Raw genomic sequence first — 22,536 nt, 5'->3', positions numbered from 1 at the left:
GGGACTCCATTGCCGCCTTCTTCACCATCGGCTCTCCAGCAACAGTGCTGGTGCAGAAGCAGTCAGGCCTGGGCGAGGCTCTCTTCCGCCCCTCCTTCCACTTGCCTGGTTGCCAGAGCGACGAGGCGGTTGCTAGCTGGTCTCGTGCATTATTTTCGGTAGAGCGCCGGCGCTTCCAGACCCGTCCCATGGATTGGTTCACGAACGCCATCTTCTGGCTTGGAATTGGGCATTGGACCCACGTCCTACTCTGGGGCATAGCCGTTATACTTGAAATCTACTGGAGACGCCAGGTAAACGCCAGCTCAAAAAAGGCTGGAGAGCAGCCAGCCAGCCCCCCCCCCCCCCCTTCCATCAAAAGCAGGGAGTCTCAGAGAAGGAGGGAGTTAGCTAGCCTTGAGGTGTTCAAGGGCTTGTTCTTTTAGGGTTGCCATAAGTTGGAAATGCGATTTGAAGGTACACAGCCCAGTGGTTTGACTGTTGGGCTATGAGTCTGAAGACCAGCCATGTAACCCAATGACACACACTTTCAGCCACAGAGGCAGGCAATAACAAACCTCCTCTGAGTCACGTAGTCTTATGGCTTATAGAAAGAGAGTACTGCATTTCATCTCCTTTATAGACTGAGAGAATGTCACTTCCTTTATGCTGTTTTGATATAGGTTCCAGAAGTCCAGGGAATCCAGAACCATCCACCACCTCCTTGCCATGCCAAACGCACCTGTAGCAGTTATTGCACAGGAAGAAAGTGAAGAGAGTGACCATTAAAGGGACTCTGGAACCGTGGGACTATTTATCACCAATGTCCAGGAGAGACTGGCTCATTTAACACAATGCTTCCCAGGATGATTATAGCAGGCTTCAGTTGTGTTCACTGACACATTAAAGCACAACTCGTGTTACAAAAATTGTATATGTCATCTCATTGTGTGTGTGTGTCTCTCTCAGGGGTCAATCTGGCCTTGAAGCGGAGGCCAAGGCGGGACTCCATTGCCGCCTTCTTCACCATCGGCTCTCCAGCAACAGTGGTGGTGCAGAAGCAGTCAGGCCTGGGCGAGGCTCTCTTCCGCCCCTCCTTCCACCTGCCTGGTTGCCAGAGCGACGCAACTGAAGCGGGGGCCAAGGCGGGACTCCATTGCCGCCTTCTTCACCATCGGCTCTCCAGCAACAGTGGTGGTGCAGAAGCAGTCAGGCCTGGGCGAGGCTCTCTTCCGCCCCTCCTTCCACTTGCCTGGTTGCCAGAGCGACGCAACTGAAGCGGAGGCCAAGGCGGGACTCCATTGCCGCCTTCTTCACCATCGGCTATCCAGCAACAGTGCTGGTGCAGAAGCAGTCAGGCCTGGGCGAGGCTCTCTTCCGCCCCTCCTTCCACTTGCCTGGTTGCCAGAGCGACGCAACTGAAGCGGAGGCCAAGGCGGGACTCCATTGCCGCCTTCTTCACCATCGGCTCTCCAGCAACAGTGGTGGTGCAGAAGCAGTCAGGCCTGGGCGAGGCTCTCTTCCGCCCCTCCTTCCACTTGCCTGGTTGCCAGAGCGACGCAACTGAAGCGGAGGCCAAGGCGGGACTCCATTGCCGCCTTCTTCACCATCGGCTATCCAGCAACAGTGCTGGTGCAGAAGCAGTCAGGCCTGGGCGAGGCTCTCTTCCGCCCCTCCTTCCACTTGCCTGGTTGCCAGAGCGACGCAACTGAAGCGGAGGCCAAGGCGGGACTCCATTGCCGCCTTCTTCACCATCGGCTCTCCAGCAACAGTGCTGGTGCAGAAGCAGTCAGGCCTGGGCGAGGCTCTCTTCCGCCCCTCCTTCCACTTGCCTGGTTGCCAGAGCGACGAGGCGGTTGCTAGCTGGTCTCGTGCATTATTTTCGGTAGAGCGCCGGCGCTTCCAGACCCGTCCCATGGATTGGTTCACGAACGCCATCTTCTGGCTTGGAATTGGGCATTGGACCCACGTCCTACTCTGGGGCATAGCCGTTATACTTGAAATCTACTGGAGACGCCAGGTAAACGCCAGCTCAAAAAAGGCTGGAGAGCAGCCAGCCAGCCCCCCCCCCTTCCATCAAAAGCAGGGAGTCTCAGAGAAGGAGGGAGTTAGCTAGCCTTGAGGTGTTCAAGGGCTTGTTCTTTTAGGGTTGCCATAAGTTGGAAATGCGATTTGAAGGTACACAGCCCAGTGGTTTGACTGTTGGGCTATGAGTCTGAAGACCAGCCATGAAACCCAATGACACACACTTTCAGCCACAGAGGCAGGCAATGACAAACCTCCTCTGAGTCACGTAGTCTTATGGCTTATAGAAAGAGAGTACTGCATTTCATCTCCTTTATAGACTGAGAGAATGTCACTTCCTTTATGCTGTTTTGATATAGGTTCCAGAAGTCCAGGGAATCCAGAACCATCCACCACCTCCTTGCCATGCCAAACGCACCTGTAGCAGTTATTGCACAGGAAGAAAGTGAAGAGAGTGACCATTAAAGGGACTCTGGAACCGTGGGACTATTTATCACCAATGTCCAGGAGAGACTGGCTCATTTAACACAATGCTTCCCAGGATGATTATAGCAGGCTTCAGTTGTGTTCACTGACACAGTAAAGCACAACTCGTGTTACAAAAATTGTATATGTCATCTCATTGTGTGTGTGTGTCTCTCTCAGGGGTCAATCTGGCCTTGAAGCGGAGGCCAAGGCGGGACTCCATTGCCGCCTTCTTCACCATCGGCTCTCCAGCAACAGTGGTGGTGCAGAAGCAGTCAGGCCTGGGCGAGGCTCTCTTCCGCCCCTCCTTCCACTTGCCTGGTTGCCAGAGCGACGAGGCGGTTGCTAGCTGGTCTCGTGCATTATTTTCGGTAGAGCGCCGGCGCTTCCAGACCCGTCCCATGGATTGGTTCACGAACGCCATCTTCTGGCTTGGAATTGGGCATTGGACCCACGTCCTACTCTGGGGCATAGCCGTTATACTTGAAATCTACTGGAGACGCCAGGTAAACGCCAGCTCAAAAAAGGCTGGAGAGCAGCCAGCCAGCCCCCCCCCCCCTTCCATCAAAAGCAGGGAGTCTCAGAGAAGGAGGGAGTTAGCTAGCCTTGAGGTGTTCAAGGGCTTGTTCTTTTAGGGTTGCCATAAGTTGGAAATGTGATTTGAAGGTACACAGCCCAGTGGTTTGACTGTTGGGCTATGAGTCTGAAGACCAGCCATGAAACCCAATGACACACACTTTCAGCCACAGAGGCAGGCAATGACAAACCTCCTCTGAGTCACGTAGTCTTATGGCTTATAGAAAGAGAGTACTGCATTTCATCTCCTTTATAGACTGAGAGAATGTCACTTCCTTTATGCTGTTTTGATATAGGTTCCAGAAGTCCAGGGAATCCAGAACCATCCACCACCTCCTGCCATGCCAGAGCGACGAGGCGGTTGCTAGCTGGTCTCGTGCATTATTTTCGGTAGAGCGCCGGCGCTTCCAGACCCGTCCCATGGATTGGTTCACGAACACCATCTTCTGGCTTGGAATTGGGCATTGGACCCACGTCCTACTCTGGGGCATAGCCGTTATACTGGAGACGCCAGGTAAACGCCAGCTCAAAAAAGGCTGGAGAGCAGCCAGCCAGCCCCCCCCCTTCCATCAAAAGCAGGGAGTCTCAGAGAAGGAGGGAGTTAGCTAGCCTTGAGGTGTTCAAGGGCTTGTTCTTTTAGGGTTGCCATACGTTGGAAATGCGATTTGAAGGTACACAGCCCAGTGGTTTGACTGTTGGGCTATGAGTCTGAAGACCAGCCATGAAACCCAATAACACACACTTTCAGCCACAGAGGCAGGCAATGACAAACCTCCTCTGAGTCACGTAGTCTTATGGCTTATAGAAACAGAGTACTGCATTTCATCTCCTTTATAGACTGAGAGAATGTCACTTCCTTTATGCTGTTTTGATATAGGTTCCAGAAGTCCAGGGAATCCAGAACCATCCACCACCTCCTGCCATGCCAAACGCACCTGTAGCAGTTATTGCACAGGAAGAAAGTGAAGAGAGTGACCATTAAAGGGACTCTGGAACCGTGGGACTATTTATCACCAATGTCCAGGAGAGACTGGCTCATTTAACACAATGCTTCCCAGGATGATTATAGCAGGCTTCAGTTGTGTTCACTGACACATTAAAGCACAACTCGTGTTACAAAAATTGTATATGTCATCTCATTGTGTGTGTGTGTCTCTCTCAGGGGTCAATCTGGCCTTGAAGCGGAGGCCAAGGCGGGACTCCATTGCCGCCTTCTTCACCATCGGCTCTCCAGCAACAGTGCTGGTGCAGAAGCAGTCAGGCCTGGGCGAGGCTCTCTTCCGCCCCTCCTTCCACTTGCCTGGTTGCCAGAGCGACGCAACTGAAGCGGAGGCCGAGGCGGGACTCCATTGCCGCCTTCTTCACCATCGGCTCTCCAGCAACAGTGGTGGTGCAGAAGCAGTCAGGCCTGGGCGAGGCTCTCTTCCGCCCCTCCTTCCACTTGCCTGGTTGCCAGAGCGACGAGGCGGTTGCTAGCTGGTCTCGTGCATTATTTTCGGTAGAGCGCCGGCGCTTCCAGACCCGTCCCATGGATTGGTTCACGAACGCCATCTTCTGGCTTGGAATTGGGCATTGGACCCACGTCCTACTCTGGGGCATAGCCGTTATACTTGAAATCTACTGGAGACGCCAGGTAAACGCCAGCTCAAAAAAGGCTGGAGAGCAGCCAGCCAGCCCCCCCCCCCCTTCCATCAAAAGCAGGGAGTCTCAGAGAAGGAGGGAGTTAGCTAGCCTTGAGGTGTTCAAGGGCTTGTTCTTTTAGGGTTGCCATAAGTTGGAAATGCGATTTGAAGGTACACAGCCCAGTGGTTTGACTGTTGGGCTATGAGTCTGAAGACCAGCCATGTAACCCAATGACACACACTTTCAGCCACAGAGGCAGGCAATGACAAACCTCCTCTGAGTCACGTAGTCTTATGGCTTATAGAAAGAGAGTACTGCATTTCATCTCCTTTATAGACTGAGAGAATGTCACTTCCTTTATGCTGTTTTGATATAGGTTCCAGAAGTCCAGGGAATCCAGAACCATCCACCACCTCCTTGCCATGCCAAACGCACCTGTAGCAGTTATTGCACAGGAAGAAAGTGAAGAGAGTGACCATTAAAGGGACTCTGGAACCGTGGGACTATTTATCACCAATGTCCAGGAGAGACTGGCTCATTTAACACAATGCTTCCCAGGATGATTATAGCAGGCTTCAGTTGTGTTCACTGACACATTAAAGCACAACTCGTGTTACAAAAATTGTATATGTCATCTCATTGTGTGTGTGTGTCTCTCTCAGGGGTCAATCTGGCCTTGAAGCGGAGGCCAAGGCGGGACTCCATTGCCGCCTTCTTCACCATCGGCTCTCCAGCAACAGTGGTGGTGCAGAAGCAGTCACGCCTGGGCGAGGCTCTCTTCCGCCCCTCCTTCCACTTGCCTGGTTGCCAGAGCGACGAGGCGGTTGCTAGCTGGTCTCGTGCATTATTTTCGGTAGAGCGCCGGCGCTTCCAGACCCGTCCCATGGATTGGTTCACGAACGCCATCTTCTGGCTTGGAATTGGGCATTGGACCCACGTCCTACTCTGGGGCATAGCCGTTATACTTGAAATCTACTGCAGACGCCAGGTAAACGCCAGCTCAAAAAAGGCTGGAGAGCAGCCAGCCAGCCCCCCCCCCCTTCCATCAAAAGCAGGGAGTCTCAGAGAAGGAGGGAGTTAGCTAGCCTTGAGGTGTTCAAGGGCTTGTTCTTTTAGGGTTGCCATAAGTTGGAAATGCGATTTGAAGGTACACAGCCCAGTGGTTTGACTGTTGGGCTATGAGTCTGAAGACCAGCCATGTAACCCAATGACACACACTTTCAGCCACAGAGGCAGGCAATGACAAACCTCCTCTGAGTCACGTAGTCTTATGGCTTATAGAAAGAGAGTACTGCATTTCATCTCCTTTATAGACTGAGAGAATGTCACTTCCTTTATGCTGTTTTGATATAGGTTCCAGAAGTCCAGGGAATCCAGAACCATCCACCACCTCCTTGCCCTGCCAAACGCACCTGTAGCAGTTATTGCACAGGAAGAAAGTGAAGAGAGTGACCATTAAAGGGACTCTGGAACCGTGGGACTATTTATCACCAATGTCCAGGAGAGACTGGCTCATTTAACACAATGCTTCCCAGGATGATTATAGCAGGCTTCAGTTGTGTTCACTGACACATTAAAGCACAACTCGTGTTACAAAAATTGTATATGTCATCTCATTGTGTGTGTGTGTCTCTCTCAGGGGTCAATCTGGCCTTGAAGCGGAGGCCAAGGCGGGACTCCATTGCCGCCTTCTTCACCATCGGCTCTCCAGCAACAGTGGTGGTGCAGAAGCAGTCAGGCCTGGGCGAGGCTCTCTTCCGCCCCTCCTTCCACTTGCCTGGTTGCCAGAGCGACGCAACTGAAGCGGAGGCCAAGGCGGGACTCCATTGCCACCTTCTTCACCATCGGCTCTCCAGCAACAGTGGTGGTGCAGAAGCAGTCAGGCCTGGGCGAGGCTCTCTTCCGCCCCTCCTTCCACTTGCCTGGTTGCCAGAGCGACGAGGCGGTTGCTAGCTGGTCTCGTGCATTATTTTCGGTAGAGCGCCGGCGCTTCCAGACCCGTCCCATGGATTGGTTCACGAACGCCATCTTCTGGCTTGGAATTGGGCATTGGACCCACGTCCTACTCTGGGGCATAGCCGTTATACTTGAAATCTACTGGAGACGCCAGGTAAACGCCAGCTCAAAAAAGGCTGGAGAGCAGCCAGCCAGCCCCCCCCCCCTTCCATCAAAAGCAGGGAGTCTCAGAGAAGGAGGGAGTTAGCTAGCCTTGAGGTGTTCAAGGGCTTGTTCTTTTAGGGTTGCCATAAGTTGGAAATGCGATTTGAAGGTACACAGCCCAGTGGTTTGACTGTTGGGCTATGAGTCTGAAGACCAGCCATGTAACCCAATGACACACACTTTCAGCCACAGAGGCAGGCAATAACAAACCTCCTCTGAGTCACGTAGTCTTATGGCTTATAGAAAGAGAGTACTGCATTTCATCTCCTTTATAGACTGAGAGAATGTCACTTCCTTTATGCTGTTTTGATATAGGTTCCAGAAGTCCAGGGAATCCAGAACCATCCACCACCTCCTTGCCATGCCAAACGCACCTGTAGCAGTTATTGCACAGGAAGAAAGTGAAGAGAGTGACCATTAAAGGGACTCTGGAACCGTGGGACTATTTATCACCAATGTCCAGGAGAGACTGGCTCATTTAACACAATGCTTCCCAGGATGATTATAGCAGGCTTCAGTTGTGTTCACTGACACATTAAAGCACAACTCGTGTTACAAAAATTGTATATGTCATCTCATTGTGTGTGTGTGTCTCTCTCAGGGGTCAATCTGGCCTTGAAGCGGAGGCCAAGGCGGGACTCCATTGCCGCCTTCTTCACCATCGGCTCTCCAGCAACAGTGGTGGTGCAGAAGCAGTCAGGCCTGGGCGAGGCTCTCTTCCGCCCCTCCTTCCACCTGCCTGGTTGCCAGAGCGACGCAACTGAAGCGGGGGCCAAGGCGGGACTCCATTGCCGCCTTCTTCACCATCGGCTCTCCAGCAACAGTGGTGGTGCAGAAGCAGTCAGGCCTGGGCGAGGCTCTCTTCCGCCCCTCCTTCCACTTGCCTGGTTGCCAGAGCGACGCAACTGAAGCGGAGGCCAAGGCGGGACTCCATTGCCGCCTTCTTCACCATCGGCTATCCAGCAACAGTGCTGGTGCAGAAGCAGTCAGGCCTGGGCGAGGCTCTCTTCCGCCCCTCCTTCCACTTGCCTGGTTGCCAGAGCGACGCAACTGAAGCGGAGGCCAAGGCGGGACTCCATTGCCGCCTTCTTCACCATCGGCTCTCCAGCAACAGTGCTGGTGCAGAAGCAGTCAGGCCTGGGCGAGGCTCTCTTCCGCCCCTCCTTCCACTTGCCTGGTTGCCAGAGCGACGAGGCGGTTGCTAGCTGGTCTCGTGCATTATTTTCGGTAGAGCGCCGGCGCTTCCAGACCCGTCCCATGGATTGGTTCACGAACGCCATCTTCTGGCTTGGAATTGGGCATTGGACCCACGTCCTACTCTGGGGCATAGCCGTTATACTTGAAATCTACTGGAGACGCCAGGTAAACGCCAGCTCAAAAAAGGCTGGAGAGCAGCCAGCCAGCCCCCCCCCCTTCCATCAAAAGCAGGGAGTCTCAGAGAAGGAGGGAGTTAGCTAGCCTTGAGGTGTTCAAGGGCTTGTTCTTTTAGGGTTGCCATAAGTTGGAAATGCGATTTGAAGGTACACAGCCCAGTGGTTTGACTGTTGGGCTATGAGTCTGAAGACCAGCCATGAAACCCAATGACACACACTTTCAGCCACAGAGGCAGGCAATGACAAACCTCCTCTGAGTCACGTAGTCTTATGGCTTATAGAAAGAGAGTACTGCATTTCATCTCCTTTATAGACTGAGAGAATGTCACTTCCTTTATGCTGTTTTGATATAGGTTCCAGAAGTCCAGGGAATCCAGAACCATCCACCACCTCCTTGCCATGCCAAACGCACCTGTAGCAGTTATTGCACAGGAAGAAAGTGAAGAGAGTGACCATTAAAGGGACTCTGGAACCGTGGGACTATTTATCACCAATGTCCAGGAGAGACTGGCTCATTTAACACAATGCTTCCCAGGATGATTATAGCAGGCTTCAGTTGTGTTCACTGACACAGTAAAGCACAACTCGTGTTACAAAAATTGTATATGTCATCTCATTGTGTGTGTGTGTCTCTCTCAGGGGTCAATCTGGCCTTGAAGCGGAGGCCAAGGCGGGACTCCATTGCCGCCTTCTTCACCATCGGCTCTCCAGCAACAGTGGTGGTGCAGAAGCAGTCAGGCCTGGGCGAGGCTCTCTTCCGCCCCTCCTTCCACTTGCCTGGTTGCCAGAGCGACGAGGCGGTTGCTAGCTGGTCTCGTGCATTATTTTCGGTAGAGCGCCGGCGCTTCCAGACCCGTCCCATGGATTGGTTCACGAACGCCATCTTCTGGCTTGGAATTGGGCATTGGACCCACGTCCTACTCTGGGGCATAGCCGTTATACTTGAAATCTACTGGAGACGCCAGGTAAACGCCAGCTCAAAAAAGGCTGGAGAGCAGCCAGCCAGCCCCCCCCCCCTTCCATCAAAAGCAGGGAGTCTCAGAGAAGGAGGGAGTTAGCTAGCCTTGAGGTGTTCAAGGGCTTGTTCTTTTAGGGTTGCCATAAGTTGGAAATGTGATTTGAAGGTACACAGCCCAGTGGTTTGACTGTTGGGCTATGAGTCTGAAGACCAGCCATGAAACCCAATGACACACACTTTCAGCCACAGAGGCAGGCAATGACAAACCTCCTCTGAGTCACGTAGTCTTATGGCTTATAGAAAGAGAGTACTGCATTTCATCTCCTTTATAGACTGAGAGAATGTCACTTCCTTTATGCTGTTTTGATATAGGTTCCAGAAGTCCAGGGAATCCAGAACCATCCACCACCTCCTGCCATGCCAGAGCGACGAGGCGGTTGCTAGCTGGTCTCGTGCATTATTTTCGGTAGAGCGCCGGCGCTTCCAGACCCGTCCCATGGATTGGTTCACGAACACCATCTTCTGGCTTGGAATTGGGCATTGGACCCACGTCCTACTCTGGGGCATAGCCGTTATACTGGAGACGCCAGGTAAACGCCAGCTCAAAAAAGGCTGGAGAGCAGCCAGCCAGCCCCCCCCCTTCCATCAAAAGCAGGGAGTCTCAGAGAAGGAGGGAGTTAGCTAGCCTTGAGGTGTTCAAGGGCTTGTTCTTTTAGGGTTGCCATACGTTGGAAATGCGATTTGAAGGTACACAGCCCAGTGGTTTGACTGTTGGGCTATGAGTCTGAAGACCAGCCATGAAACCCAATAACACACACTTTCAGCCACAGAGGCAGGCAATGACAAACCTCCTCTGAGTCACGTAGTCTTATGGCTTATAGAAACGGAGTACTGCATTTCATCTCCTTTATAGACTGAGAGAATGTCACTTCCTTTATGCTGTTTTGATATAGGTTCCAGAAGTCCAGGGAATCCAGAACCATCCACCACCTCCTGCCATGCCAAACGCACCTGTAGCAGTTATTGCACAGGAAGAAAGTGAAGAGAGTGACCATTAAAGGGACTCTGGAACCGTGGGACTATTTATCACCAATGTCCAGGAGAGACTGGCTCATTTAACACAATGCTTCCCAGGATGATTATAGCAGGCTTCAGTTGTGTTCACTGACACATTAAAGCACAACTCGTGTTACAAAAATTGTATATGTCATCTCATTGTGTGTGTGTGTCTCTCTCAGGGGTCAATCTGGCCTTGAAGCGGAGGCCAAGGCGGGACTCCATTGCCGCCTTCTTCACCATCGGCTCTCCAGCAACAGTGCTGGTGCAGAAGCAGTCAGGCCTGGGCGAGGCTCTCTTCCGCCCCTCCTTCCACTTGCCTGGTTGCCAGAGCGACGCAACTGAAGCGGAGGCCGAGGCGGGACTCCATTGCCGCCTTCTTCACCATCGGCTCTCCAGCAACAGTGGTGGTGCAGAAGCAGTCAGGCCTGGGCGAGGCTCTCTTCCGCCCCTCCTTCCACTTGCCTGGTTGCCAGAGCGACGAGGCGGTTGCTAGCTGGTCTCGTGCATTATTTTCGGTAGAGCGCCGGCGCTTCCAGACCCGTCCCATGGATTGGTTCACGAACGCCATCTTCTGGCTTGGAATTGGGCATTGGACCCACGTCCTACTCTGGGGCATAGCCGTTATACTTGAAATCTACTGGAGACGCCAGGTAAACGCCAGCTCAAAAAAGGCTGGAGAGCAGCCAGCCAGCCCCCCCCCCCTTCCATCAAAAGCAGGGAGTCTCAGAGAAGGAGGGAGTTAGCTAGCCTTGAGGTGTTCAAGGGCTTGTTCTTTTAGGGTTGCCATAAGTTGGAAATGCGATTTGAAGGTACACAGCCCAGTGGTTTGACTGTTGGGCTATGAGTCTGAAGACCAGCCATGTAACCCAATGACACACACTTTCAGCCACAGAGGCAGGCAATGACAAACCTCCTCTGAGTCACGTAGTCTTATGGCTTATAGAAAGAGAGTACTGCATTTCATCTCCTTTATAGACTGAGAGAATGTCACTTCCTTTATGCTGTTTTGATATAGGTTCCAGAAGTCCAGGGAATCCAGAACCATCCACCACCTCCTTGCCATGCCAAACGCACCTGTAGCAGTTATTGCACAGGAAGAAAGTGAAGAGAGTGACCATTAAAGGGACTCTGGAACCGTGGGACTATTTATCACCAATGTCCAGGAGAGACTGGCTCATTTAACACAATGCTTCCCAGGATGATTATAGCAGGCTTCAGTTGTGTTCACTGACACATTAAAGCACAACTCGTGTTACAAAAATTGTATATGTCATCTCATTGTGTGTGTGTGTCTCTCTCAGGGGTCAATCTGGCCTTGAAGCGGAGGCCAAGGCGGGACTCCATTGCCGCCTTCTTCACCATCGGCTCTCCAGCAACAGTGGTGGTGCAGAAGCAGTCAGGCCTGGGCGAGGCTCTCTTCCGCCCCTCCTTCCACTTGCCTGGTTGCCAGAGCGACGAGGCGGTTGCTAGCTGGTCTCGTGCATTATTTTCGGTAGAGCGCCGGCGCTTCCAGACCCGTCCCATGGATTGGTTCACGAACGCCATCTTCTGGCTTGGAATTGGGCATTGGACCCACGTCCTACTCTGGGGCATAGCCGTTATACTTGAAATCTACTGCAGACGCCAGGTAAACGCCAGCTCAAAAAAGGCTGGAGAGCAGCCAGCCAGCCCCCCCCCCTTCCATCAAAAGCAGGGAGTCTCAGAGAAGGAGGGAGTTAGCTAGCCTTGAGGTGTTCAAGGGCTTGTTCTTTTAGGGTTGCCATAAGTTGGAAATGCGATTTGAAGGTACACAGCCCAGTGGTTTGACTGTTGGGCTATGAGTCTGAAGACCAGCCATGTAACCCAATGACACACACTTTCAGCCACAGAGGCAGGCAATGACAAACCTCCTCTGAGTCACGTAGTCTTATGGCTTATAGAAAGAGAGTACTGCATTTCATCTCCTTTATAGACTGAGAGAATGTCACTTCCTTTATGCTGTTTTGATATAGGTTCCAGAAGTCCAGGGAATCCAGAACCATCCACCACCTCCTTGCCCTGCCAAACGCACCTGTAGCAGTTATTGCACAGGAAGAAAGTGAAGAGAGTGACCATTAAAGGGACTCTGGAACCGTGGGACTATTTATCACCAATGTCCAGGAGAGACTGGCTCATTTAACACAATGCTTCCCAGGATGATTATAGCAGGCTTCAGTTGTGTTCACTGACACATTAAAGCACAACTCGTGTTACAAAAATTGTATATGTCATCTCATTGTGTGTGTGTGTCTCTCTCAGGGGTCAATCTGGCCTTGAAGCGGAGGCCAAGGCGGGACTCCATTGCCGCCTTCTTCACCATCGGCTCTCCAGCAACAGTGGTGGTGCAGAAGCAGTCAGGCCTGGGCGAGGCTCTCTTCCGCCCCTCCTTCCACTTGCCTGGTTGCCAGAGCGACGAGGCGGTTGCTAGCTGGTCTCGTGCATTATTTTCGGTAGAGCGCCGGCGCTTCCAGACCCGTCCCATGGATTGGTTACCGAACGCCATCTTCTGGCTTGGAATTGGGCATTGGACCCACGTCCTACTCTGGGGCATAGCCGTTATACTTGAAATCTACTGGAGACGCCAGGTAAACGCCAGCTCAAAAAAGGCTGGAGAGCAGCCAGCCAGCCCCCCCCCCTTCCATCAAAAGCAGGGAGTCTCAGAGAAGGAGGGAGTTAGCTAGCCTTGAGGTGTTCAAGGGCTTGTTCTTTTAGGGTTGCCATAAGTTGGAAATGCGATTTGAAGGTACACAGCCCAGTGGTTTGACTGTTGGGCTATGAGTCTGAAGACCAGCCATGAAACCCAATGACACACACTTTCAGCCACACAGGCAGGCAATGACAAACCTCCTCTGAGTCACGTAGTCTTATGGCTTATAGAAAGAGAGTACTGCATTTCATCTCCTTTATAGACTGAGAGAATGTCACTTCCTTTATGCTGTTTTGACATAGGTTCCAGAAGTCCAGGGAATCCAGAACCATCCACCACCTCCTGCCATGCCAAACGCACCTGTAGCAGTTATTGCACAGGAAGAAAGTGAAGAGAGTGACCATTAAAGGGACTCTGGAACCGTGGGACTATTTATCACCAATGTCCAGGAGAGACTGGCTCATTTAACACAATGCTTCCCAGGATGATTATAGCAGGCTTCAGTTGTGTTCACTGACACATTAAAGCACAACTCGTGTTACAAAAATTGTATATGTCATCTCATTGTGTGTGTGTGTCTCTCTCAGGGGTCAATCTGGCCTTGAAGCGGAGGCCAAGGCGGGACTCCATTGCCGCCTTCTTCACCATCGGCTCTCCAGCAACAGTGCTGGTGCAGAAGCAGTCAGGCCTGGGCGAGGCTCTCTTCCGCCCCTCCTTCCACTTGCCTGGTTGCCAGAGCGACGAGGCGGTTGCTAGCTGGTCTCGTGCATTATTTTCGGTAGAGCGCCGGCGCTTCCAGACCCGTCCCATGGATTGGTTCACAAACGCCATCTTCTGGCCTGGAATTGGGCATTGGACCCACGTCCTACTCTGGGGCATAGCCGTTATACTTGAAATCTACTGGAGACGCCAGGTAAACGCCAGCTCAAAAAAGGCTGGAGAGCAGCCAGCCAGCCCCCCCCCCTTCCATCAAAAGCAGGGAGTCTCAGAGAAGGAGGGAGTTAGCTAGCCTTGAGGTGTTCAAGGGCTTGTTCTTTTAGGGTTGCCATAAGTTGGAAATGCGATTTGAAGGTACACAGCCCAGTGGTTTGACTGTTGGGCTATGAGTCTGAAGACCAGCCATGTAACCCAATGACACACACTTTCAGCCACAGAGGCAGGCAATGACAAACCTCCTCTGAGTCACGTAGTCTTATGGCTTATAGAAAGAGAGTACTGCATTTCATCTCCTTTATAGACTGAGAGAATGTCACTTCCTTTATGCTGTTTTGATATAGGTTCCAGAAGTCCAGGGAATCCAGAACCATCCACCACCTCCTTGCCATGCCAAACGCACCTGTAGCAGTTATTGCACAGGAAGAAAGTGAAGAGAGTGACCATTAAAGGGACTCTGGAACCGTGGGACTATTTATCACCAATGTCCAGGAGAGACTGGCTCATTTAACACAATGCTTCCCAGGATGATTATAGCAGGCTTCAGTTGTGTTCACTGACACATTAAAGCACAACTCGTGTTACAAAAATTGTATATGTCATCTCATTGTGTGTGTGTGTCTCTCTCAGGGGTCAATCTGGCCTTGAAGCGGAGGCCAAGGCGGGACTCCATTGCCGCCTTCTTCACCATCGGCTCTCCAGCAACAGTGGTGGTGCAGAAGCAGTCAGGCCTGGGCGAGGCTCTCTTCCGCCCCTCCTTCCACTTGCCTGGTTGCCAGAGCGACGAGGCGGTTGCTAGCTGGTCTCGTGCATTATTTTCGGTAGAGCGCCGGCGCTTCCAGACCCGTCCCATGGATTGGTTCACGAACGCCATCTTCTGGCTTGGAATTGGGCATTGGACCCACGTCCTACTCTGGGGCATAGCCGTTATACTTGAAATCTACTGGAGACGCCAGGTAAACGCCAGCTCAAAAAAGGCTGGAGAGCAGCCAGCCAGCCCCCCCCCCCTTCCATCAAAAGCAGGGAGTCTCAGAGAAGGAGGGAGTTAGCTAGCCTTGAGGTGTTCAAGGGCTTGTTCTTTTAGGGTTGCCATAAGTTGGAAATGCGATTTGAAGGTACACAGCCCAGTGGTTTGACTGTTGGGCTATGAGTCTGAAGACCAGCCATGTAACCCAATGACACACACTTTCAGCCACAGAGGCAGGCAATGACAAACCTCCTCTGAGTCACGTAGTCTTATGGCTTATAGAAAGAGAGTACTGCATTTCATCTCCTTTATAGACTGAGAGAATGTCACTTCCTTTATGCTGTTTTGATATAGGTTCCAGAAGTCCAGGGAATCCAGAACCATCCACCACCTCCTTGCCCTGCCAAACGCACCTGTAGCAGTTATTGCACAGGAAGAAAGTGAAGAGAGTGACCATTAAAGGGACTCTGGAACCGTGGGACTATTTACCACCAATGTCCAGGAGAGACTGGCTCATTTAACACAATGCTTCCCAGGATGATTATAGCAGGCTTCAGTTGTGTTCACTGACACATTAAAGCACAACTCGTGTTACAAAAATTGTATATGTCATCTCATTGTGTGTGTGTGTCTCTCTCAGGGGTCAATCTGGCCTTGAAGCGGAGGCCAAGGCGGGACTCCATTGCCGCCTTCTTCACCATCGGCTCTCCAGCAACAGTGGTGGTGCAGAAGCAGTCAGGCCTGGGCGAGGCTCTCTTCCGCCCCTCCTTCCACCTGCCTGGTTGCCAGAGCGACGCAACTGAAGCAGAGGCCAAGGCGGGACTCCATTGCCGCCTTCTTCACCATCGGCTCTCCAGCAACAGTGCTGGTGCAGAAGCAGTCAGGCCTGGGCGAGGCTCTCTTCCGCCCCTCCTTCCACTTGCCTGGTTGCCAGAGCGACGAGGCGGTTGCTAGCTGGTCTTGTGCATTATTTTCGGTAGAGCGCCGGCGCTTCCAGACCCGTCCCATGGATTGGTTCACGAACGCCATCTTCTGGCTTGGAATTGGGCATTGGACCCACGTCCTACTCTGGGGCATAGCCGTTATACTTGAAATCTACTGGAGACGCCAGGTAAACGCCAGCTCAAAAAAGGCTGGAGAGCAGCCAGCCAGCCCCCCCCCCTTCCATCAAAAGCAGGGAGTCTCAGAGAAGGAGGGAGTTAGCTAGCCTTGAGGTGTTCAAGGGCTTGTTCTTTTAGGGTTGCCATAAGTTGGAAATGCGATTTGAAGGTACACAGCCCAGTGGTTTGACTGTTGGGCTATGAGTCTGAAGACCAGCCATGTAACCCAATGACACACACTTTCAGCCACAGAGGCAGGCAATGACAAACCTCCTCTGAGTCACGTAGTCTTATGGCTTATAGAAAGAGAGTACTGCATTTCATCTCCTTTATAGACTGAGAGAATGTCACTTCCTTTATGCTGTTTTGATATAGGTTCCAGAAGTCCAGGGAATCCAGAACCATCCACCACCTCCTTGCCCTGCCAAACGCACCTGTAGCAGTTATTGCACAGGAAGAAAGTGAAGAGAGTGACCATTAAAGGGACTCTGGAACCGTGGGACTATTTACCACCAATGTCCAGGAGAGACTGGCTCATTTAACACAATGCTTCCCAGGATGATTATAGCAGGCTTCAGTTGTGTTCACTGACACATTAAAGCACAACTCGTGTTACAAAAATTGTATATGTCATCTCATTGTGTGTGTGTGTCTCTCTCAGGGGTCAATCTGGCCTTGAAGCGGAGGCCAAGGCGGGACTCCATTGCCGCCTTCTTCACCATCGGCTCTCCAGCAACAGTGGTGGTGCAGAAGCAGTCAGGCCTGGGCGAGGCTCTCTTCCGCCCCTCCTTCCACCTGCCTGGTTGCCAGAGCGACGCAACTGAAGCAGAGGCCAAGGCGGGACTCCATTGCCGCCTTCTTCACCATCGGCTCTCCAGCAACAGTGCTGGTGCAGAAGCAGTCAGGCCTGGGCGAGGCTCTCTTCCGCCCCTCCTTCCACTTGCCTGGTTGCCAGAGCGACGAGGCGGTTGCTAGCTGGTCTCGTGCATTATTTTCGGTAGAGCGCCGGCGCTTCCAGACCCGTCCCATGGATTGGTTCACGAACGCCATCTTCTGGCTTGGAATTGGGCATTGGACCCACGTCCTACTCTGGGGCATAGCCGTTATACTTGAAATCTACTGGAGACGCCAGGTAAACGCCAGCTCAAAAAAGGCTGGAGAGCAGCCAGCCAGCCCCCCCCCCCCCCCTTCCATCAAAAGCAGGGAGTCTCAGAGAAGGAGGGAGTTAGCTAGCCTTGACGTGTTCAAGGGCTTGTTCTTTTAGGGTTGCCATAAGTTGGAAATGCGATTTGAAGGTACACAGCCCAGTGGTTTGACTGTTGGGCTATGAGTCTGAAGACCAGCCATGTAACCCAATGACACACACTTTCAGCCACAGAGGCAGGCAATGACAAACCTCCTCTGAGTCACGTAGTCTTATGGCTTATAGAAAGAGAGTACTGCATTTCATCTCCTTTATAGACTGAGAGAATGTCACTTCCTTTATGCTGTTTTGATATAGGTTCCAGAAGTCCAGGGAATCCAGAACCATCCACCACCTCCTTGCCCTGCCAAACGCACCTGTAGCAGTTATTGCACAGGAAGAAAGTGAAGAGAGTGACCATTAAAGGGACTCTGGAACCGTGGGACTATTTACCACCAATGTCCAGGAGAGACTGGCTCATTTAACACAATGCTTCCCAGGATGATTATAGCAGGCTTCAGTTGTGTTCACTGACACATTAAAGCACAACTCGTGTTACAAAAATTGTATATGTCATCTCATTGTGTGTGTGTGTCTCTCTCAGGGGTCAATCTGGCCTTGAAGCGGAGGCCAAGGCGGGACTCCATTGCCGCCTTCTTCACCATCGGCTCTCCAGCAACAGTGGTGGTGCAGAAGCAGTCAGGCCTGGGCGAGGCTCTCTTCCGCCCCTCCTTCCACTTGCCTGGTTGCCAGAGCGACGCAACTGAAGCGGAGGCCAAGGCGGGACTCTATTGCCACCTTCTTCACCATCGGCTCTCCAGCAACAGTGGTGGTGCAGAAGCAGTCAGGCCTGGGCGAGGCACTCTTCCGCCCCTCCTTCCACCTGCCTGGTTGCCAGAGCGACGCAACTGAAGCAGAGGCCAAGGCGGGACTCCATTGCCGCCTTCTTCACCATCGGCTCTCCAGCAACAGTGCTGGTGCAGAAGCAGTCAGGCCTGGGCGAGGCTCTCTTCCGCCCCTCCTTCCACTTGCCTGGTTGCCAGAGCGACGAGGCGGTTGCTAGCTGGTCTCGTGCATTATTTTCGGTAGAGCGCCGGCGCTTCCAGACCCGTCCCATGGATTGGTTCACGAACGCCATCTTCTGGCTTGGAATTGGGCATTGGACCCACGTCCTACTCTGGGGCATAGCCGTTATACTTGAAATCTACTGGAGACGCCTGGTAAACGCCAGCTCAAAAAAGGCTGGAGAGCAGCCAGCCAGCCCCCCCCCCCCCCCTTCCATCAAAAGCAGGGAGTCTCAGAGAAGGAGGGAGTTAGCTAGCCTTGAGGTGTTCAAGGGCTTGTTCTTTTAGGGTTGCCATAAGTTGGAAATGCGATTTGAAGGTACACAGCCCAGTGGTTTGACTGTTGGGCTATGAGTCTGAAGACCAGCCATGAAACCCAATGACACACACTTTCAGCCACACAGGCAGGCAATGACAAACCTCCTCTGAGTCACGTAGTCTTATGGCTTATAGAAAGAGAGTACTGCATTTCATCTCCTTTATAGACTGAGAGAATGTCACTTCCTTTATGCTGTTTTGATATAGGTTCCAGAAGTCCAGGGAATCCAGAACCATCCACCACCTCCTTGCCCTGCCAAACGCACCTGTAGCAGTTATTGCACAGGAAGAAAGTGAAGAGAGTGACCATTAAAGGGACTCTGGAACCGTGGGACTATTTACCACCAATGTCCAGGAGAGACTGGCTCATTTAACACAATGCTTCCCAGGATGATTATAGCAGGCTTCAGTTGTGTTCACTGACACATTAAAGCACAACTCGTGTTACAAAAATTGTATATGTCATCTCATTGTGTGTGTGTGTCTCTCTCAGGGGTCAATCTGGCCTTGAAGCGGAGGCCAAGGCGGGACTCCATTGCCGCCTTCTTCACCATCGGCTCTCCAGCAACAGTGGTGGTGCAGAAGCAGTCAGGCCTGGGCGAGGCTCTCTTCCGCCCCTCCTTCCACCTGCCTGGTTGCCAGAGCGACGCGACTGAAGCAGAGGCCAAGGCGGGACTCCATTGCCGCCTTCTTCACCATCGGCTCTCCAGCAACAGTGCTGGTGCAGAAGCAGTCAGGCCTGGGCGAGGCTCTCTTCCGCCCCTCCTTCCACTTGCCTGGTTGCCAGAGCGACGAGGCGGTTGCTAGCTGGTCTCGTGCATTATTTTCGGTAGAGCGCCGGCGCTTCCAGACCCGTCCCATGGATTGGTTCACGAACGCCATCTTCTGGCTTGGAATTGGGCATTGGACCCACGTCCTACTCTGGGGCATAGCCGTTATACTTGAAATCTACTGGAGACGCCAGGTAAACGCCAGCTCAAAAAAGGCTGGAGAGCAGCCAGCCAGCCCCCCCCCTTCCATCAAAAGCAGGGAGTCTCAGAGAAGGAGGGAGTTAGCTAGCCTTGAGGTGTTCAAGGGCTTGTTCTTTTAGGGTTGCCATAAGTTGGAAATGCGATTTGAAGGTACACAGCCCAGTGGTTTGACTGTTGGGCTATGAGTCTGAAGACCAGCCATGAAACCCAATGACACACACTTTCAGCCACAGAGGCAGGCAATGACAAACCTCCTCTGAGTCACGTAGTCTTATGGCTTATAGAAAGAGAGTACTGCATTTCATCTCCTTTATAGACTGAGAGAATGTCACTTCCTTTATGCTGTTTTGATATAGGTTCCAGAAGTCCAGGGAATCCAGAACCATCCACCACCTCCTTGCCCTGCCAAACGCACCTGTAGCAGTTATTGCACAGGAAGAAAGTGAAGAGAGTGACCATTAAAGGGACTCTGGAACCGTGGGACTATTTACCACCAATGTCCAGGAGAGACTGGCTCATTTAACACAATGCTTCCCAGGATGATTATAGCAGGCTTCAGTTGTGTTCACTGACACATTAAAGCACAACTCGTGTTACAAAAATTGTATATGTCATCTCATTGTGTGTGTGTGTCTCTCTCAGGGGTCAATCTGGCCTTGAAGCGGAGGCCAAGGCGGGACTCCATTGCCGCCTTCTTCACCATCGGCTCTCCAGCAACAGTGGTGGTGCAGAAGCAGTCAGGCCTGGGCGAGGCTCTCTTCCGCCCCTCCTTCCACCTGCCTGGTTGCCAGAGCGACGCGACTGAAGCAGAGGCCAAGGCGGGACTCCATTGCCGCCTTCTTCACCATCGGCTCTCCAGCAACAGTGCTGGTGCAGAAGCAGTCAGGCCTGGGCGAGGCTCTCTTCCGCCCCTCCTTCCACTTGCCTGGTTGCCAGAGCGACGAGGCGGTTGCTAGCTGGTCTCGTGCATTATTTTCGGTAGAGCGCCGGCGCTTCCAGACCCGTCCCATGGATTGGTTCACGAACGCCATCTTCTGGCTTGGAATTGGGCATTGGACCCACGTCCTACTCTGGGGCATAGCCGTTATACTTGAAATCTACTGGAGACGCCAGGTAAACGCCAGCTCAAAAAAGGCTGGAGAGCAGCCAGCCAGCCCCCCCCCCCCCTTCCATCAAAAGCAGGGAGTCTCAGAGAAGGAGGGAGTTAGCTAGCCTTGAGGTGTTCAAGGGCTTGTTCTTTTAGGGTTGCCATAAGTTGGAAATGCGATTTGAAGGTACACAGCCCAGTGGTTTGACTGTTGGGCTATGAGTCTGAAGACCAGCCATGAAACCCAATGACACACACTTTCAGCCACAGAGGCAGGCAATAACAAACCTCCTCTGAGTCACGTAGTCTTATGGCTTATAGAAAGAGAGTACTGCATTTCATCTCCTTTATAGACTGAGAGAATGTCACTTCCTTTATGCTGTTTTGATATAGGTTCCAGAAGTCCAGGGAATCCAGAACCATCCACCACCTCCTTGCCATGCCAAACGCACCTGTAGCAGTTATTGCACAGGAAGAAAGTGAAGAGAGTGACCATTAAAGGGACTCTGGAACCGTGGGACTATTTATCACCAATGTCCAGGAGAGACTGGCTCATTTAACACAATGCTTCCCAGGATGATTATAGCAGGCTTCAGTTGTGTTCACTGACACATTAAAGCACAACTCGTGTTACAAAAATTGTATATGTCATCTCATTGTGTGTGTGTGTCTCTCTCAGGGGTCAATCTGGCCTTGAAGCGGAGGCCAAGGCGGGACTCCATTGCCGCCTTCTTCACCATCGGCTCTCCAGCAACAGTGGTGGTGCAGAAGCAGTCAGGCCTGGGCGAGGCTCTCTTCCGCCCCTCCTTCCACCTGCCTGGTTGCCAGAGCGACGCAACTGAAGCGGAGGCCAAGGCGGGACTCCATTGCCGCCTTCTTCACCATCGGCTCTCCAGCAACAGTGGTGGTGCAGAAGCAGTCAGGCCTGGGCGAGGCTCTCTTCCGCCCCTCCTTCCACTTGCCTGGTTGCCAGAGCGACGCAACTGAAGCGGAGGCCAAGGCGGGACTCCATTGCCGCCTTCTTCACCATCGGCTCTCCAGCAACAGTGCTGGTGCAGAAGCAGTCAGGCCTGGGCGAGGCTCTCTTCCGCCCCTCCTTCCACTTGCCTGGTTGCCAGAGCGACGCAACTGAAGCGGAGGCCAAGGCGGGACTCCATTGCCGCCTTCTTCACCATCGGCTCTCCAGCAACAGTGCTGGTGCAGAAGCAGTCAGGCCTGGGCGAGGCTCTCTTCCGCCCCTCCTTCCACTTGCCTGGTTGCCAGAGCGACGAGGCGGTTGCTAGCTGGTCTCGTGCATTATTTTCGGTAGAGCGCCGGTGCTTCCAGACCCGTCCCATGGATTGGTTCACGAACGCCATCTTCTGGCTTGGAATTGGGCATTGGACCCACGTCCTACTCTGGGGCATAGCCGTTATACTTGAAATCTACTGGAGACGCCAGGTAAACGCCAGCTCAAAAAAGGCTGGAGAGCAGCCAGCCAGCCCCCCCCCCTTCCATCAAAAGCAGGGAGTCTCAGAGAAGGAGGGAGTTAGCTAGCCTTGAGGTGTTCAAGGGCTTGTTCTTTTAGGGTTGCCATAAGTTGGAAATGCGATTTGAAGGTACACAGCCCAGTGGTTTGACTGTTGGGCTATGAGTCTGAAGACCAGCCATGAAACCCAATGACACACACTTTCAGCCACAGAGGCAGGCAATGACAAACCTCCTCTGAGTCACGTAGTCTTATGGCTTATAGAAAGAGAGTACTGCATTTCATCTCCTTTATAGACTGAGAGAATGTCACTTCCTTTATGCTGTTTTGATATAGGTTCCAGAAGTCCAGGGAATCCAGAACCATCCACCACCTCCTGCCATGCCAAACGCACCTGTAGCAGTTATTGCACAGGAAGAAAGTGAAGAGAGTGACCATTAAAGGGACTCTGGAATCTGTTTTCTGTTGGTCTGCAAGAGCTGACTAGTACAGTATTTATGACCTGATCATAGAATTTCCAAATCTGAACCTTGGAGCCCAGGCCAATATGGAATCCAGAGTG

This window comes from Sceloporus occidentalis, unplaced genomic scaffold (assembly GCF_023333645.1).
Source record: "Sceloporus occidentalis isolate IW3139 unplaced genomic scaffold, rSceOcc1.0.p SCAF_5, whole genome shotgun sequence".
NCBI classification, from domain to species: Eukaryota; Metazoa; Chordata; class Lepidosauria; order Squamata; family Phrynosomatidae; genus Sceloporus; species Sceloporus occidentalis.
This window is presented reverse-complemented; position numbering follows the sequence as displayed.